Source organism: Pleurodeles waltl, chromosome 7, assembly GCF_031143425.1.
Source record: "Pleurodeles waltl isolate 20211129_DDA chromosome 7, aPleWal1.hap1.20221129, whole genome shotgun sequence".
Taxonomy (NCBI): domain Eukaryota; kingdom Metazoa; phylum Chordata; class Amphibia; order Caudata; family Salamandridae; genus Pleurodeles; species Pleurodeles waltl.
Genome location: NC_090446.1, coordinates 269,884,647 through 269,891,175, shown reverse-complemented (window position 1 = coordinate 269,891,175; position 6,529 = coordinate 269,884,647). Strand labels below are relative to the sequence as shown.

The 6,529-nt window shown below is 46.5% G+C and overlaps 1 long non-coding RNA gene across 1 annotated transcript; it reads left to right on the top strand.

The window, feature by feature from the left end:
- The first annotated feature begins 220 nt into the window (after nucleotides 1-220).
- Nucleotides 221-1,255, top strand: LOC138247244 (uncharacterized). Its single transcript, XR_011194384.1, has 3 exons — nucleotides 221-275; nucleotides 872-934; nucleotides 1,110-1,255. It is a non-coding gene; the product is annotated as an uncharacterized lncRNA (long non-coding RNA).
- Nucleotides 1,256-6,529: the final 5,274 nt, after the last annotated feature.

Sequence of the window (6,529 nt, the reverse complement as noted above, 5' to 3'; positions counted from 1 at the left end):
GGAACTGAGCTATTTCCGGCTTCTCTATAATCCATATACCACTTTAAGATGGCCGCCATATACAGAGTGCTCCCATCGCGTCCTGTTTTTTGAGTCCCTTTTTGATTTCCTTAGAGGCTCGTCACTGACGAGGACGTTACTGGGCAACTGACCATCTAATTGATGGACGCGCGCTCTGCGCGCATACTATTTATGCCGGCAGCCTTCCATTTCCGCATATGTTCGGGAACGCGACCCCCGGGTAGGTGCTGCTGCATAAACCGGTGACCTCGCAAGTAAGTGTCCATCTCCCCACTTCCTTTATAGAATCTTTACCACGGCACTTTTTTGAACGCTACAATGCATTCAGGTCGGGGCACATCGTGTCCTGCATTTAATGATACGGCCGTGGATTAACAGACTGCACTCCTTCAGCCCAATTCTTTATTTATTCTTTAACTGACTACGGTGTGTTACATAAGGGTATGATTACTTCTGGGTCACGATATACCCTCCCATCTTTATTCCCCTCATGTGCCACTCTTCCTTTGACCTTTAGGAATGTCTCTTATGTTGTTTTATAATGAAGTATTTCTTCACTGAATAAAACTGGCTACATGCCCTACCCTATATGTGATATTAGGGATACTTATGAAAATTTCTACAGAATTGATGATTGTTTTCTCTCTTGTTGCTTCTATGATGTATATGTATAACATTTGAAGTGAGTCATATATAAATACAATTTTTGAATTCCACTTTTACTGTCAATCCCTCATTTCCTCAAATTTGATCGGCTCATCCTCAGCCATTTGTGCCTTGGACTTGTATGATGACTGTATTACCCCAATACAATGCCCCCCTTTTTTGGCATATGTTCTCTTACCACCAGATTTACTGTGTACCGGGTGATGGGCCAGCGATATCCCATGAAGCCTATTCTCTAATTGAGATGGTAAGCCACTTTATATGTTACCAGCATGGTGTGCCTACAATCACTTGATCACTGAGTGTTGCACTAGTTTGTCAATCCCCTTTTTCCTCATTAACTTACACTCGTCGCCCTTGAATATTGGTGAAGCGATGATATACTGAGCTAATTTTAGCCCCTTTTTGTTTCCCATACTTAGGGCGACTGATAGGAAAGGAAACCCAGACCGTTTTAGTCCTGTCAAGCGACTGATGACGTTCTGACTGTGAGCGTTAGTCAACAGAAGTATAAGTATTTTGTTTTTTCTTGTGGAGAAAATCTATGATTAATTAGGTCCTGAAGAAGCGTCACAGGATCCTGTTGGACCAATAACGACGCGAAACATGTCGACCACATATTAAGGAGAGTCGGACCTTCTCCGTCCTCCTTAATTACTTTGATTGATCTTGTGTGAGTGTTCAAGCATTGCCTCTAGTTTCACTCCCTTGATTTCTTTTTAATCTTGACCACTTCCCAACAGCAAATAATAAACTATTAGGTGAGGGATCTGAGCCAATTTTATTATTCTCTTTCTGTACATTTTCTCCTCTCTCGGACCCATATTTGGCTCCGCGGCATCATCGAGTATATTCAAAAAGATCTCCGGCAAAGAGCCCCCCCTCGGGGGGTGCCCGTCAGACATTGCAGCGCCGGTCTGACGAGGAGCTGTCCGATGATGAAGCATGACACCGAATACGGTGTGTGAGGACCATTGCTCCTGATTAACAGGACTCTTTCTCCTCTCCTTCCAATTTCGGAACAGTGTACCTTATCATATTAGTCCAGGATAAACTGCACCATGTTCTCGATTCTCTTCCATTCCTGATGCTTTTTGCTGTGCCCGCACTGAAGAAAATTCCCTCCAAGCCTGCGAATATGCTTGCTGCGTGGAGGCTGCCAGAGAATTCAACACCAGTTGAAGCATCCTTTGTCGCCTATGGTCCACAATTCTGAAGAAATCTGGACTTTCCTGAGCTTCATATCCATGGCCAGACCGAGGAACCTCTTCCACTGTAAACGCGAAAAGCATCCACAATATCATTGTCCACACCAGGGGCATGCCTAGCTTGAAATGCAATATTGTTCTGAAGGCATAGAAGCATAAAAACTCTCTGAATCTTGGCCTCATGTGAATCTTCTGCTGACTGCCAGTTAACCACATGTACCACAGACATTTTGGCAATTCTGAAAATCACTTTTTTGTGAGCCAACTCCTACCCCCATAAGGACATTGCCACTACTAAAGGAAAGAACGCAAGGAAGGCATTGCTCCACCCACCCCATTTCCAATGCCTTAGCCACTCTTCCGCACACTACCTGCCGTGCCAATATATGCCGAATCGAACCCCGCCTGCTGCATCAGAGAAAATGTGTGCGTCCTATTCCAACTCCTGCCATGTCATCAAGGGAACTACATTAAATGACTCCAAAAAAGTGCGCCACATCCTTAAGTCCTCTGTGACCCATGCTGTTGAGCACACATGGTGGTGGGAAAGCCGTCTACCTGCCAAGGCTAAGCCAAGCCTCCAGCAGAAAGTCCTCCCTGCCGTACAACTCTGTAGGCAAAATTCAAGTGACCTAGCAGGACCTGAATATCTCTCACTCTACCTTTCACTTGACCCAACATGTAATCAAGCAAGCATGTCATTGCTACTCTCTTGTCTACCAGCAAACAGGCTTCCATTGCCACTGAATCAATTTCAATGCCCAAAAAGGATACAGAAGTGCTATGGTCAACTGTCTTTTCGGGTACCAGGTGACCTCCTAATTCACTCATAACGGTCTGGAAATCCACCAACCATTGGTGGCTCTGCCATAAATCAGGCGGACCCACTATAAATAAGTCATCTAAGTAGTGTGCTATCAAATAGTGTCCTGTCCGTTTTGAAAACACCCACTGCAAAAATATACTGAAACTTTCTAACAGCGCACAAGAGATAGAGCAATACTTAAGAGCTCAAAGTTGTCTTAGTGTACTGGCAACAAACGGAAGGCCAACTTAATGTCACTCTTAGCCATTAGGGCCCCCTGTCTGACCTGCTCTACCAAGGAAACAGCCACGTCCACCAACACACTTGTGACTGACACCTGCTCATCCGGAATGGAGTCATTCACCAAATTGCCTTCAGGCCCTGACAAATGCTGAATCAAGCAGAAGTGCCCTTGTTCCTTCTTTGGCACCACACCAATAGGAGATACAATCATTTTGTGCATCAGTCAATTCAAAAAGGGGCCTGCCATGCGACCTTCTGAAACCTCTTTCAGTAGCTTGTCCCGCACTACTTGTTTGTGAGCCCCAACTAATTTTAAGTTGCTTGCCCAGCGTTGCCCCCTAGGTCTAGTGTACCCCAGTCAGAATCCTCCGTCCCAAAGAAGAGCTGCATCATCAGGTTTGTCATATTGGGCCAACCAAATTAGCAACCTTTCCAGATTTACTGGAATAGGAGCTTTTTCCCCCAGTACCATGGAAACCCCTCCTCCCACGTGGGATAGGAAGAGTTGAACTGCTGAGCCCCAGCATTGCCTTGTTGTGATTGCCCCGTCCCCTGCCTTCTGTGTGATTTGCCCCAGCATAACAGTGGACAAGTGTGTGTCAACCTGAACATTTAGAACGTTTGTGTTAGAAACCACAGTATTCTCTCATGCAGAGACCCCTCTTGAAATTCCAGCAGGCCCCCACCTGTCATCCCCCACTACCTTGTGCAGCACTATCACCTCTAGTAGTGGTACCAACACCTCCCGAGATGGTACGCTCCCGAAAGTGGCGGTAAACTGTGGGTAGACCACTGGCAGTATAGACCCTCTTAACAAATTTCACAGGTCCCATAGTATGCTGCCTTATATTAGCATCAATTTCTCCCAACTGTAGTTCTGGATCAGCTGCCATACGGACCTAAAGCTCCTCATTATACTGGCTCTATGCATAACCCCCCATAATTAATTTGAGCCTTCCATATATTTCAACAGAGCGACTGACCGCTCTGGATATTTTTCACAATATGCACTGGCAAATATAAGAAATGTAGCTGTCCAGTTTTCAATCATGAACTGGATCTCAGGCTGCTTTCCCAGCTCAAACTCTTCCTCTTTAGATCCCTTCTTTGCCCTGAGTTCCCTGTGAAGCAGCCTCAACATTTCTACATATTCCCTCGTTGTTATTTTGTCGCAAACATCAGGTGAGCTCCGAAGTGTTTCGAAGTACCCATGTATGGGAGCTTCTTAATCTTAACCTCTTTGCTCTCTAAGCCTTCTTGTTTGTCTATTTTGCTGCTGACCACTATTCACCTTCTGACTCTGACCCATTTGCTGGTTTCTCCACTATCTGATGCGCACTGTCAGTTTTAACAGTTGCCTTACTTGTCTCTGCCTGAATCACTTCCTCCGTCCCCAATCCTGCATCAGCCATAAACACTCCATTCCAAAGGCGAGACTCACCACCTTTACCAGGCTCCATAGCTCCAGCAACACCGCCACTGATACCACATCTTTGCGGCTCCCACTTGAGAGCTTACCTGGCGTCAAGGTCAGTGGCTGCTCCTAGCACTGCTGCCTTGCCATTTGTGCCGTCCTCTTTGCGCCCAGTAACTGTCATAACTGTCAAGCCTCCCTGAAGCACTCAACACCTGCAATACATGAGAAATAGCGTCAGGTTCCCCCCACCCTTCATCACTGTTCCACCATGCAATTTCATCACTCAATCATGCCTTATTCCCTTGACGCACTTCACCTTCTTCCAGACTCTCCTCATTGTAACTAAGCAAAGTATGACCACTCAACTCATAACCTGTAGCCCAGGAGGGGCCTGTCTGTTCATCAATGTAATTGCACGCCTTTGGCTGGTGCTGTCCAGCGGCTGCTGGTGGGCACTGAGGACCTGTAACCTACCCTCTCTCCCACCCTGCTGCTGAACGATGATCTCATAGCTAACCTGGCATGCTGAAGGTTGCTTAAAACCTGCCTTTCCTCCTCTGTACCTCCCTGCTGGCACTCCGCCACTGTCCCAATGAGCGAATGTCTCCCACAGATCTCCAGCAGACCACTGTGACTTCTCTTCTTCCTGGATGTAGGGAGCCGCACTGAACTCCCTTCCCTCACATCTGTAAGCTGGCACCTGCAAAACAGACCAGAGGCCCGGTGTGCTAGACAAATTGTTATCTATACACTCCCTGAGCAACCAACCTTGATCAGGCCTCTGGTTTCCAGCTGTACCCACCTCTACAGTGTAGGATCCAACCCCACCTGCCAAAGGGGTTTACCTGCAATAAGTATCACTAACCTTATTCTGGGTCCTAGGAACTGCCTCTACTCCCAACCCACTCCCCCTTTGTCTACCATATTCCCTGGTTGGAGGCCTGCACTGTAAAACCCCTTATTCTTCATCTTCTGCGCTCCCCATGTTCCCTGCATCCACCTCTGTGTCCTCTGGCTCTTCTTCCTCACTCCATTCCAACATCATGGCCACTATCGAGGAGATGGGGCCCAATTCCGTCTCACCCTGCTTTTGTGAGCCGAGGGCTTCTCCAACACTTACTGTGGCAGCGTGAGTGCCCCCCAGCCTGCCCTGCCCACTCAAGGCCACCCACCGAAGACAAGAGCATCTCCAATCGCTAACCTGTTAGCCTTGATACTCCGGGCACAGCGGTAAACATACAAAAACCACAGCCGTGACCCCCACAGCTGCATGCCACTCAGACCGCGCCACAGTCAGCATGTGAGGCACAACAAGATTGAGTGGGCCTGCCTCCTCCAGCAACTGCATGGCCTGCCAAACTTTATTGTCTGTCATCATTCAAGTACGCTTGTTTAACTAAGCCAGAAATGCCCATTCACATTGCTACACACCTGATTCACCCCCACTAGCTATTACAAACAAACTACTAAGGCCTTGACTGATGCCCAGCAACTGTGTCACCTCATAAAATGGTGGCAGGGGAAACAAAATGTTCGTATAAATACCCATCCCACAGAAAAAGCCCAATGAGCCCAAAGTAGCATAAGCAGCCGTGGACTGCTCCCTTTCCCCAATACTCCCCAGGATGGGGGTGGGGACATCCCTGGGGTCAGCCACATCACCAGAGCCTCAGAATAGCCAAGAAAAAACAAAAAGACAAGCATTTGAATTCTGGAGCAGAAAGTGTATGTCAGCCATTATTGGGTCTGACCCATGTCAATGTCTCCAGTGGAACTGACAACATTTCAATGTTCAATAAAAAATAATACATTAAAAAAAATAATGCATTAAAGAAATAGTAGTGCATGAATACACATTAAGTTACATATAACACATTAGGCACCTAATTAGGAGTGGCCAGACCAGGAAGGTTATTATTTTTGCATCTTTTAAATTCTGAAACCACAAGGATCGGAATATAACAGGTGTGATAATTATCCCTATTTCAAGTTGTGCAGTTTATAATGGGGCATACCATGTGAACTTTGGTACTTTGCACACCAAAATGCTTGCAGAAATTTACCTGTGATAAATTGCGAGGTATGTGGTAAGTACCACTAAACTTTTAATTCTGATTTTTGTATAAACAGTAGTTGTCACAGGAACGGGAAAAATGGGCCACTAGTAAT